This window comes from Oryx dammah, unplaced genomic scaffold, assembly GCF_014754425.2.
Source record: "Oryx dammah isolate SB20612 unplaced genomic scaffold, SCBI_Odam_1.1 HiC_scaffold_27, whole genome shotgun sequence".
Lineage (NCBI taxonomy): Eukaryota > Metazoa > Chordata > Mammalia > Artiodactyla > Bovidae > Oryx > Oryx dammah.
The window spans coordinates 69,635,080-69,648,440 of record NW_024070211.1 but is presented as its reverse complement, the minus strand read 5'-3'; the positions used below and the strand labels follow the sequence as shown (position 1 = coordinate 69,648,440).

Below are 13,361 nucleotides of genomic sequence, written 5' to 3'. Positions count from 1 at the left end.
CCTGCATTGCCATTTATTGCCTACGTTTCCATAACGCTATTAGAACTGTCCTATTTTTCTATTCTGCATGTCCTGTATACTATCTGACACTTGGTAAAATGATTCCTGCTATGATAATATTGAAACTGAGGGCCTCCGACCAAAATCATATATATATTTTTTTCCCTTAAGGGGCTATTTTACCCACTTCTATAATTATTTGAGCCATTTTGATTTGACATTCACTTGCTGGCCTCGGACTGAAGTAACATTGTTTTTTTTTTTCTAATTAACTTTTTAACCTTTTTGGGCTGCAATTATGTCGTTTTTATAGGTATTTTATAAGATCGCTATAATTCAACTCTAAGAATTTTATTTTCTTTATAATCTCTCTGCCCTTTTCTGCCCCTTTCCATACATGTACCCACTTTTCTGGTGTCTCCAAACTAAAGCTTACTCTCAGCAAGCTGTCAGCAACTCCATTCAAGATTTTAGCTAATAATTTCAGATACACTCTCATATGTATTTGCATTCCTAGACTAGACAGAACTTTGGATGTCTGAAAAGTCTGATAAATCCCAAAGGTTGAAGCTTCCTATGGAAGGAGGATTGCATAATGCCTGTTAGTTTGTTGGACAACGCTACTCCACCAGGTACCCCTCCCCTCATCACCTAATTGACCTGAGAGCATGTCTTAGGCATTTGCATGAGTTGTAAACTATTGTCTCCGATTCCTGTTGCTTGTTTCAAAATTTTATGTCAACCAGTGTCCCTGGGGATGAAAACTGGGTAAAAATGGTTGACTTGCCTCCCATGAGATCTGAAGAATACAGACTTACTTTAGTGAGCTTATTCAGTGAATACCAAGCACCTAGGAAGGTAAACTGATTACTGAGATGAAGCAGTTAGGATCTCTTAGGAGAACAGAAATTTGTATGCATTGAGAGAGAAAAGAAAAAAAAAAGCAGTTGTTTTTTTCTGTAACGGGAAAACATCTCAGTGGAAAGAGATTGTTCACATTTTCAAGTCAGCAAACTTCCTTCACAGCCACATCATGCATCAAACTGAGAAGGGAGAAGGGAGGCTTTCTTTTTTTTTTTTTTTTTTTATTGGTCCCTGATGTGCACAAGGAAGGCCCCTTGAGATAAATGATCTTGGAGCAGGGAAGATCATACTAGCAATAATAACAACAATGCATCAGTGATTCTCAAATGCATCTGTGAGACACAGTATGCTTTATAAAGGACATTCACTTCTATTCCATCTCATCTGATCATTATGACAACCCCAGGAGGTAGGTACAGTGAGTATTACTATCACTATTATACACATGAGAATCCTGAACTGTGGAGGAGATAGGGTTCTTTGTGCAGAATCACAGAGCTAGTCTGTAGCAGCTTTGGAGCCAGAGTCCAGATTTTCTGAGAAATATTGTCACATAAATAGAGTATCTGCACTGCCTGCACATAGAAATGTCCAGGACATGGAGTAAGCCCAGGCCTGCCTCTCATTTGCGAGTTCAAGTCAGTGGCTCTGGAGATGTTCAGATTCACGTGGAAGTTCTCAGAAGAGGACAGCAGTGCAAACTGGGAAATTCCTTGGCAGTGGTTTATCAACACCTGTGACCTGTCTTAGCTAGAACAATCAGTGCCTTTCTTTTCCTATGTTAGCTTCTGGGCTTGTAAATTTACAGAGAGAAATTACAGATTTGTTTGATGGACTTAGAGGAATTCCAAATAGTTTCACTTCTTTGTGCAAAGAAGAGCATCAGTGGCCTGGCTCCTGGGGGTTGTACCTGGTGTTCTTGATCTAGTATCCAAAGAATCTGCTTATTCTATTGGATGAAAGAAGAAGAAGTATTGTCCAATTTTTTAACTTACCATGAACTCCCCTGCGGTTTTTGTTGTTGTTTTTTTTTTTTTTCCCTGCGTTTTTATTCTATCAGCTTAGAATCCAGGTTCGTCAGTTTTGGAGTTATAGTACGAATCCTTCATTGAAAAGGGCAGGGAATTGAGATTCAGAAAGCTGAAAGAGTCACCCAAAGTCAAGAGAGTTAGTTAACCTCAGAGATGAGACTAGAATCAACAGGCATAATAATAGTTTCTAGCTACCCTTTTCTTAGCATCTACGTGTCCTTGCTACTGTGATATGTACTTACTTATCTGTCACTATATTGACTCTCATGCCTCAAAATTGAAGGCTCTTATTCCCATGTTTTTGTCTGAAATCTGAGTCCTTAACATAACAAATTTATATCTTGTTTCTGCTACAGTCTGGTGTGGATCAGTGGGTTACAGGTGGGGTGGATGGGCTCTCTCTCTTGTAGTCACTAAGGACCCAGAATGAGAGAGTTTTCAACTGCCAATAGATGACCCACATGAAGCACACACTTCCATGTTTGCTGGAGTAGGAGGGGGACACACAGAGAACTCCTACCTAGCTCCGTACTTGGGCTCATAAGAGTGTCACTTCACTTTGGTTCATGACTCCTCCACCAAATCAGTCATATGGACCAGTCAATCTCCACAGAGTAGCCAGAGTGATGTTTCTAAATTTTACATCTTGTTACTTCACAACTCTCATGGAAATACTACTTCATTTCTATCACCTTAAGCTAAAACCAAGCTGTTGCATAATACCTTTGACCTTATTTAATCTGTCCCATTCCATCCTCAGGCCACTATCCACAAACTCATATTATTTCATCACATGTGCTGAAAGTCCTTGACTATTTCAAGCACTTCCTTGGCTCAGGATCTTTCTACATGTTCTCTCTTCCCCCTTGTCCCTGTACTTTCCCTCTGCTTGGCTCATTTTCTAGTATTCTTCAAGTTTCAGCATCAGTGTCATCTTTGACCACCTGTAAGTTCTCTGTGAACCAACTGTTGTCATTTCATGAGGGGGCTCTGAAGAGCTCTGGTACCATAGTCCTTTATGCTTCAGTGCAGAGAAGAATTCAGCAAGAGCAAAATAGTAGATAAGAAGTGATTTATTAGAATAAGATGCTTCTGAAGTTTATAAGTGGGCAGGTGAGGAATGCCATGCCCCTAGTGAGCTGATTTGATAATCAAAGGAAAAGTGGGGAAGGGGAGAAGATCTCCTTTGTCTTTCTTGAGTAGACACCATGTTTTCATCATTAGGTCATTTTCCAGGTTGTGCAGGGGAGTTTTCTTGTCTCTGCATGGTCAAACTAGGTCCACAAATGATTATTTTTAATGTGTGCAGGGAGCATGTCCTAGGGATCATTAACTTACGGAGTCTACTGGGCAGGATGTGGGTCTCATGCTACCATTGATTTATTGTTTGGGGGCATGTCCTGTGCTTCTGTTGCATGGTTTTGTTGCTAAGCAAGACTGCTTGGTTTTGTGGTTAAGCAGACCTACTTTCTCAGGTATTCATTAACTTACAGGTCCCCCGTATCTTTCCGCTTACAATCCTAGAGTGGGATTAACTATTTAATCACCTATTTCATCCCCTCATTCTGTCCCTATCACCTGTTCATAGAGATTGTGGCTGTTTTGTTCTCATTATATATTTAGTACGTCATGTAAGACCTGGCAGAAAGAACATACTCAATAAACATTTGTAAAATGATTACACGCAAGAGTGAATGAACAGTTATTGTATTCTTCAAAAGCACAGTGACGTAGGCATAGCAGCTAAATCACTTAGGATAGGCACTGTGTATAGTAAGTTTTTTAGTAATGTTCTTGTGAGAATGATGGCTATTTTGTAGGTAATGATAATTCCAGGCATTTCTAACTCATTACCTGCCTATTGCACCTTGTCAAAGAATAATATACTTTTATCTTTTTGAATATTAAAGTACACAATAGAAGTGGAAACCTAAGCTTTGAGTGATAGAATGTGGAACATATTTGTAAAGGCAGATACCATCAATTCAGCTTTTTTCATAAAAATGATGGAGTGATAATATTTTCAAATAAAAAAATCAAGTATAGTTTTTCAAGTGATTTTTGTGTCATTTTCAAGAGTAGAGAAACATCTAATCAGAGGAGTTTTGACACCATTGTATTGACATATCTAGGCCAAGTCAATGGTTTGGAAGGACAATGACATGGAATATATGTAATTAGAACTCTCATGGAAATTCCAAGACAGATAGTTATCACCTAGTTAGAACTAAACAGAATAAAAAGTCACTGGAAGTTTGGTAAGCCTATTTTAAAAGGTTACCAGTGAACAATGCATCAGTCATGGTAAGAATTCTATATGCATACCTTTATTTTAAACCTGGAATATTTTGTATAAACTTGATCAAGTTAACACATCCTCCCTAAAAGCCTTTTGGAAATTCTTTAAGTTCTATTTGCCATGATTTTAAAATCATTTAAAGAAGTCATTTCATTGGAATAATTAAAGTAAAACTCATCACTGAGTTTTCTTAGCAATGTAACTTTTAGATGAAGTCATACTAAATATTTCCCTGTCTATTACAGCCATCTTCTTAATAACATTTGTCAGCATACATTATACACTAAAATTATTTATGATATTTTATTATTGCTGACTTTGATTGAATTACATTGGAGTTTAAAAGAAAAGGCACATAACCGGAGAGGGTCACAAACACTTGGTTATAGTATAGTTCTGTGAAAGGGCATCTTTCCCCTTGTCTCTGCCTCTGTTTCCACCTGCTTCCCCACTTCTAAAACCAGACATAAAATTGTATTGTGCCATCTATTCTGTTTGTGTGTGTGTGTGTGTGTGTGTGTGTGTGAATAAATGTGTAATCTATTCTTAATCCTATCTTCAGAAAATGCTGTGGGCTGTCCTCAAAAATTTGCTCCTGAAAATAACAACCCTCTCAGTCATAAATTAACCCCAATCTGTTTTGTTTTGTGGTGTTTTTTTTTTTTTTTTGCCCTTGGCCCTGCTGTGCAGTTTATGGAATTTTAATTCCCTGACCAGGGATTGAACCTGGGTCCTTGTCAGTGAGAGCATGGAGTCTTCATCATTGGACCACCAGGGAATTCCCTTTGGTTTTTTAAATACTGCGTCTCCTCTAGGTCTTTAAGAGGTGAATATGTCTATCAATAATGTTTCAAATTAGAACTCAGAACCTTCTGAAAGGAGCTGTTTGCCCATTTGGAGAATATCTTCTCTGGTGGATGATATGACTTCTAATGGAGACTGAGTGACAGTTTCTCCCGACCACTGTCTTTTTTTTTTTTTAATATACAGGAATCTAATAGTCACCTCTTCTAAAACTTAGGATTCTCCTTATACCCCCAGGCCATGTTTAAGATTTCCGGCTGTCTGGGGCGTTGTGTCACTTGTATTCTGCTCAGTGGTTTGTGTGATGGTGCAGTCAGGTGGTGGGAGGCGGGCGTTGCTGGCCCATCCTCTCTCTTCGGTGACACCCGCTCCCTCAGTGGGGAGCCCACTCTGGAGCTACCAGGTACTCCACACCCTCCTAGTTCAGACCTACCCTATTTATTAAATGCACTTTCAAGAAAACACATGGCAAATTCCTCCTCGCAATACACAGATAGATTATCAGATTTTATTTTCCAGCCTTCCTAAGGCATTTGAGTAATTACAGAACTCTAAACTTTAAGTCAAATGAATTAATCTTTGTCATTTACAATCATAAAAAAATGAAAACAATTTAAAATATTCACATATAGGGAATTAAGTAAATGACATGCACATGATGTTATGCTACTACACATTAAAATTACATTTACAAGATGTTTTCACTTTTTAACATAAAATTTTACATATTTTAAACTTGTAGAATTTTAATGGCAAGAAAATGCCTGTCATGTGTTGAGCAAACAACAGGAAACAGAGTAAGATGAAAGCTATTTAAAATATCACAGGAGAGGAGGAGGCAGCAGCGGGTGGGCCGGGGGAGGGGTCCGCAGAAAAGAAAAGAGAGCCTATTTGCTGTGGGAAATGGATTGGGAAAGAGAAAGCAGGGGTAGAGCTCTTGGGAGAGTGTTGCAGAAGCCCAGGTCACCTTCTAAGAAGCAGGCGTTGGTGGAAGAAGCTCAGGAGACTGTGAGGCCAGGGTGGTGTCATTCTCCAGTCCACAGGAGTCCTGGCAGAGCCCGGAGGGAGAGGGCTGGAAAGACGCGGGCCTGCGATCCTGAGGAGGAGTGCTTTCAAACCAGCGCGCGGGCCAGCCACAACCTTGACGGGCCCGGGAATCTGGCCAGAAACCTGAGCGGAAGGGAATGCAGAGCACAGCGCGGTGGACACGAGGCCCCAGGAGAGCAGGAAGGGGCCCGCCGCCCAGGGCCATGCCCCCGGCGGTGGGGCTGCCGTTCTCCACGGCCCTCATGAACATCCTCCTCTACCTCGGCCTCCACCAGCTCTTCATTTGGCCCCGGCGCTCCGCGGAGGACCCTGGCCACTGCCCACCCCCGCCCCCAACCCCCGGGCACTTCAGCTTCGGGCAGATGACCAACTGCTCCCCGCGACTGCCCTCGGAGCAGCTGAGGGCAGACGTGAGGCAGCTGAAGCGTGTCAGGGAAGGAGCCGAGAAAAGAGTGTTTCTGTCCGAGTGAAAGGAACGCAAGGTAGCCCTGTCGAGGCTCACCAGGCTGGAGGTGAGAGACGACCTCCTGCACGGGCTGCGGATGCTGCAGGCACCGCAAAGCAAGCACGTGGTCACGCTGCTGGACTACTGTGAGAATGATAACGTCATCCTCACTGAGTACTACCCCTTAGGCTCCCTGGGCAACCTGGAGGCGCCACTGCATCTGTGGCAGTACAGGCTGCAGCTGGCCCTGGGCACCGTGGCCATCCTCGACTTTGTGCACCCCAGCCCCCTGGGCACGCCGGTCATGTGCAACTCTAGCGACCTGTCCAAGACACTGTCCCAATACCTGCTAACCGCCAACTGCAGCATCTTGCTCAACGACCTGGACACCTTGCCCCTGGTGAACCGCAGCTAAACCTTGGTGAAGTGTGGCCACCAGGAGCTCTGTGGGGACTTCGTGGCCCCAGAGCAGCTGTGGCCCTTTGGAGAGGAAGACCTTCCAGGACAACCTCATGCCCACCTATGACAAGAAGAGTGACATCTGGAAGATTCCAGACGTCTCCAGTTTCCTTCTGGGGCACGTGGAAGGGAGCGACATGGTCCGATTCCACTTGTTTGATATTCACAAGCTGTGTAAGAGGCCAGGAGCCTGCAGAGACACCCACTGCTCAGAATGTCCTGGACACTTACCAGAAGGTTCTGAATCTAATCAGAGACACCTCAACATCTCAGACAAGAGAGATGCTGTAAAAGTCAGTATCGTCGTTGAGGGGTGGAAATCAGGGAACAGCTGGAAGAGTTTCACCGGTTTTGCCCTGATGTAAGGAAAAGACTCTGATGCTGGGAGGGATTGAGGGCAGGAAGAGAAGGGGACAACAGAGGATGAGATGGCTCGATGGCATCACTGACTCGATGGACGTGAGTCTGAGTGAACTCCGGGAGATGGTGATGGACAGCGAGGCCTGGTGTGCTGTGATTCATGGGTCTCAAGGAGTCGGACACGACTGAGTGACTGATCTGAACTGAACTGAAGGTGTTAGTGGTTCTGCCCTGGGTTCTTCCTCTTCTGGCTGCCTGAGGGGTGTTGCCAAGCAAGAGTACATGGGCTTGACATGAGCGTGAGCCTGGCTGCAAGCAAAGGTGGAGAGAAGCAGTGAGTCTGACCAGTATTTGAAGGAAGGAACAAAAATGGAGCTACAAAGAGGTGTTTCTAACAACTAAATCTGTAAGCTTGTAAGCAGTGTGTGTAGAGAGGTTTCTAAGGGGCAGGGAGTGGAAGAGACAAGCGGTATTTCTCCGTTTGTCAGGTGAGTATATGCAGTGTACTTCACAGTACCAAGGAGACATCAGTATGTTTCAGGCGGCTGCTCAGGGACAGGTCTGTGTCATCCACGTCTCAGCAAGGTAGCATGCTTTCTAAAACCTTGAGTGGATAAGGAACATTTAAAATATCACGTATGACGGAAATCACATCTCTGTTACTACTGCCTTGGATGGTGCTTGTGAAAATTCTCTTTACCTTCCGCCTGGATATTTATTCTGTATTCAACATTAATTATTGTGAACATTCTATACCAACAGTGTCTGTCACTCACTCATTACTGGAAGGTGCAGAACCGTTCTACTTGAGTCTCTTGATTGAATCCTTCAGAAAGCTCTTTCCTTGGTCCCTGTCATCCCTGTTTGCAGGAGAGGAAGGATTTGATGTATATTCGTCATTACCAATAAGGGGATTAAAGCTGGCATTGAGGGCAGAAATGTTGTGCACAGGCCTTCTGGGCCCCACCCCAACTGGCAGTCTCAGACTCAGTGTCTGGGTGGAGTTTTTGCATTTCTCACTGGTTCCCTGGTGATACAGCCAGTGCTGCCAGTCTGGGAACCACATTTTGAGAACCAGTGTCCTTATCTGTCAGGCAGGCAGTCCAGGCAGTAGACAGGGAATACGATCAGTATTATCCTTATTCTTTCTCCCATGGTGATTGGGTCCTATGAGTCCAACGGTTGGTCAGAGAATACTCCTGCCCAGAGTATATTAACTGCTGCTCTTTGTTATAAACATGCTGCCAGAACCCAATAGGATGGCTGTAATCAAAAGGATGGGCGATAAGAAATGTCAGCAAGGATGTAGAGAATTGGAACCATCATATGTGGCTGGTAGGAATGTAAAATGGTCCAGCTGCTTTGGGAAACAGTCTGACTGTCCTCAAAAGGTAAAAAATAGAGTTACCATGATCCAGCAGTTCCACTTCCCAATATTTGTAAATGAGAATTGAAAACATGTCCATAAAAGAAGTTGGACACAAATATCCATAACAATATTATTCATAATAAACAAAAGATGAAGATAACCCAAATGTCCATCTGCTAGTGAATAGATAGAAGAAAATGTGGTCCATCCATACAGAGAGGTAACATTCAGCCATGAAAGGAGTGTAGCCCTTATGCATGCTCCAACATGGATGAACATACTAAGTGAAAGTAGCCATCACAAAAGACCACAGGCCGTATGATTCCATCTATAGGAAATGTCCAGAATCGACAAACTCACAGACATAGAAAATAAATTAGTGGTTTCACAGGGGCTGGCAGGGGCTTGGAATTGAAGAATGCGGGCTTGCTAATGGGTACCGGGTTTCTTCAGGGGTGATGATGAAAATTTCCAGAAATGATAATGGTGATGGTGGCACAACTTTGCATATAATAAATAACACTGAATTGTATAAAAGGGGGAAATTTTGTGGTTTGTGAATTATATCTCAATAAAGCTGGAAAAAAAATCACAGAAAGACTGGAAGTGAATATTTGTCTTTGCGTGATGAGACTATGGTTTTTATTTTAATTACTGAACTATTCCTCTGTGATTTTTGCTGTGAGGAAAACATCATATAAGTGTAAAAAGAAGAAAGGAACAGATTGCCAGTGGGGGATTTTTAAAACCAGTTTCTGCCTCTGTGTGTGTGCGTGTATGTGTATGTGTATCCAGCTATGTTTATCTATTTCCACCTACACTGTTTATTTGGTAGGAAAGGTTGCAAGTTTTCCACAAGCCCGACTGGGGAAGGTTTACTTTGCTTTTCCACAAAGTTAGCGCTGGCTAAGGCACTCAGAGATTTAGACCTGGATTTATGTAAGTCTTACCTTACTAATACATGGAACCCTTTGGATTTCAGCCACCCTAGCATCCTCTGTATTGCTGAGGAATGCAGTTTTTAGCCCTCTTATCTCTCTACATAGAGGAAAAAGAGCTTTGGCACCAAACTGACTTCAGTTGCAGTGGACTCCACTTATTGCTAGTGGTATGACCCCTGAGAAGCAATGGCTTTCTCATCTGTTAAGTAGTAAAGAACACTGTCTTGTTCTTGTAGGATAAAAATGGGGAGACCCATGTGAAAAAAAAACCTTAGCACAAGTTCTCAAAAATGGAGAGTCACTTTATTTTTTTTGTCTTATAATTGCACCATGCTTCCAAAATCAGGCATCCTGATAGTGTGGATTTTTTGAAGAGTGGAGCTGGCTTCTCATTTCTTAGGATGGGTTTTTTTATTTCTTAGGAGTCTTTTCGGTTCCACTAAATATGCCCAAACTCCTGAATAAACAAAGTCCCAGCTTTATTCAAATAAGCCTTGGTTTTTCTCAGGAGAATAGTGGGTTTTCTTTTCTAAGTTAATAGAATAAAAAACTTCAAATGTGTTTTCTCCACAAAGACTAACTTAATTCTGCTAGAGGCTTTTCCATTTCCTGATGGGACCTAAGGAGACCATGACTGTTAATAACAGTACTAATTGTTTAAATCCATTTGTTAGGAAAACAAAGTTCTTATTTTCTTACTATTATTTTTTTATGAAAAGAATTAACTTAAATCACATAGCTCCTCTTGCAGGTTTTTTTTTTGTTGTTGTTGCCATCTCTAAGCTTGGTGCCATTTTGTTCAGTATTAACTACTAACCTCATCTAAAGCCTTTTGCAAGGTAGCTTATTTCTATTATTCTCAAGCCCAGTCAAACTCCGTATTGAGAGCATCCTCAATCTCCCTGAGCCCCTGAGCCAAAGTGGACAAATACGTAGAAGATAGCCTGAGGTAAAAGGTAACTTACTCCATTTCTTTCAAAGTAGATTTATTTCTTCATAGAAATTAGTTGAGAGTACTGTGATTTTTTTTTCTTTTCACACTGGTGCTTCACTCTGCCTCCTAGTGGCTGAACAATACTAGATTTTTTTTTTTTTCTTCCTGTCCTTTGGAAATATTGCTCATGGCTCCTGTGGGCTGTAGGAGCAGAGAGTCTACAAAAGATAAGGTCTCAAATCTCTTCAAACACTCCCCCTGCTCACTGTGCTGCCAAGCCATTAAGCAAGGCAAACTCTTCTCCCATAAGGGTTGTTAATTTCTATTTGTTCAGGGCTGCTCTTGAATATGGCTTGCCTGAACTCTAGTTTCATTTTGGATTGAGAAGAAATGACCTGGCATCTGCTTTGATTACAGCAGGATCTGATAGTCTCCTGGCCCATCTCACATGCAGCTTGACATGTAGCTTCCTCCTTTTGGCCTCACTCATTCATTCATAAATTCATTTTCCCAATCAAAAAAATTTATTTTAACCACCTCGTATCAACCATTCTAGGTGCTAGAGATATTTTAGTGAATGTAACAAGTAAAAAAAAAAAAAAATCATCACCTTTCCTGAGTGTATTATCTTGCGAGGGGAGGGGGTAGAGAATGGGTATACTGTACACATTGCTATATGTAGTATGTTTGAAAGCGATAAGTGCTTTGGAAAAACTGTAAAACAGAGTGATGGAGATCAGAAAGTTCAAGTGGAGAGGTTTACAGTGTTAGATAAGGTGGTCAGTGTAGAGTGTATTAAGAAATGGCAGATGAGTCAAGATTTGAAGGAGGTAAAAAAGTGAGCCAGAAACCCATTTGGGGAAAGAATTTTCTAGGCCAGGGCAAAAGTCTTATGGTGGAAAGAATCAAGATACACTTATTTTAAAAAAATTAATATTTTTGGCAGTATTAATCATTGGGAAGTCAGAGATGAATCGAGTACATTTCTTGCTTCCAATAAGCTTATAAACCGGTATAGGATCCAAAATAGACAATTTCAATATAGCATAATAGTTGATAAAGCATAAAGCTAAAGATGCTAGGGGTAGTTGAATGCTATATGAGCATAAGAGAGATTTGAGAAAGGTAACACTGCTAATAGTTTCTCTTTGTGGCATTTTCTAAACAAGATTGGATAGAGTATAGACTAATCACAGAAAAATATAGTGTTTTTCTGATGAGAAGGATTCAAACTAATTTAGGAAGGTCTGTATAAAACATCCCACTTTTGTAACTTCTCTGATAAAAAATAGTTTACTGAAGGATCTGAGAAATTCTCAGTATAGAAATTATTTCACTTAGCTTTGTGATCTACCAAAGGTTATTAGTCAATGGAATCCTTGGGAAAGTCTTCTCTAAATCAAGCTCCATGTAGACAGTCATTCATGGTAGGGTCAGATCAGATGGCAAGGCAACCTGAGCCTGAGATAAGCGTCAACCTGAATTCAACCCAAATACATCCTATCTTCACTCCTCATTTTCTTCATCCATAAAATGAGAAGTTTGTCCTAAATGGTCTTTAAAAAATCATGGTACCCAATCAGATTGAGTCCATTGAATTCTTTTCTTGGGGCCATATGACAGGCCAGGTATAGACTGACTTATTCCATAACTTTTATTCCAGAAGTAAGTATGCGTTGAGTAGCTACTATGGGCTATGCAGAGTTCTAGATTCTGATGTTACAACAGTGAAAGCTGTGGGCAGTGCCCCTTTGGGGGTGTATAGTCTGTTAAGGGAGACAGATAATGAAACTGTAAACATATCTGTAAGGAAATTTCAGGGAGTAATTGGTACCAGGAAGAATCAGCAACAAACCACATGGGAATGGGAGGGAGAGTAACTGGGGATGAGAAGACCTAAGTTAGATTGGACAGTGAGGGGAGGGAGCTGAGCTGAGACCTGAGAAATAAAAGGAAACAGCCATGCAATATGTGGTCAATCTTTCAGGCAGAGGAGAGAATGGATGCAAAAAAACAAAACAAAAAACCTGTAGTGAAAAGAGTGATGTGTTTCAAATTCAGAAAGAAAGTCAGAATAGAAAGAGGGCAGTGGACAGAGGTGAATGGGTCTGCCAGGACTTGGCAAACTTTTCTGTAAAGGACCAGACAGTGAACAGGAGAGGGTCTATGGGCCACACTTGTGTTTCTGGCAACTACTCAACTCTGTCACTGAAGCCAAAGTACACACAGAACTTAAAGCTGGGTGTGGTTATGTTTAGACAAAATCTTATTCACAAAACACACCGGATCAGGTACAGAGCCATAGTTTGCAGACTCCTGGGGCAGGACATCAAGCTTTAGGTGATTGATAGTGACCAGATCATGCAGAACCACATAGTGAGAGAATTAGAGGAAGGAGCTTCTGTTTCATTCAAGCATAAGAAGGATTTTCAGAAGGTTTTTAGCAATGTAGTAGTGTGACTGGTGGAGAAAGAAATGGCATCTCACCCCAGTATTCTTGCCTGGAGAATCCCATGGACAGAGGAGCCTGGCAGGCTACAGTCCATAACATTACAAAAGAGCTGGACATGACTTAGAGACTAAGCAACAACAACCAGTGTGACCAGATTATGTTGTGAAAGGCCACACTAACTCTATTTGGTGAATGGATTGTAGGAGAAAGAGTTCAGACCAGAAAAAAAAGGTCATGTGATGGTTATAAAAGAACAAAGAATGTGATCTTTGGCCTCAACAAGCCCACCATTTATGTGGACAGACATGGTAGAGGATGAGAACAATTAAATATCAGTGTATTAAAGTCTCTGCAAA

At 41.6% G+C, this 13,361-nt stretch overlaps 1 pseudogene; it reads left to right on the top strand.

Annotated features, from left to right (window-relative positions):
• Positions 1 to 5,867: 5,867 nt before the first annotated feature.
• Positions 5,868 to 7,335, top strand: LOC120854399 (annotated as a pseudogene).
• Positions 7,336 to 13,361: the final 6,026 nt, after the last annotated feature.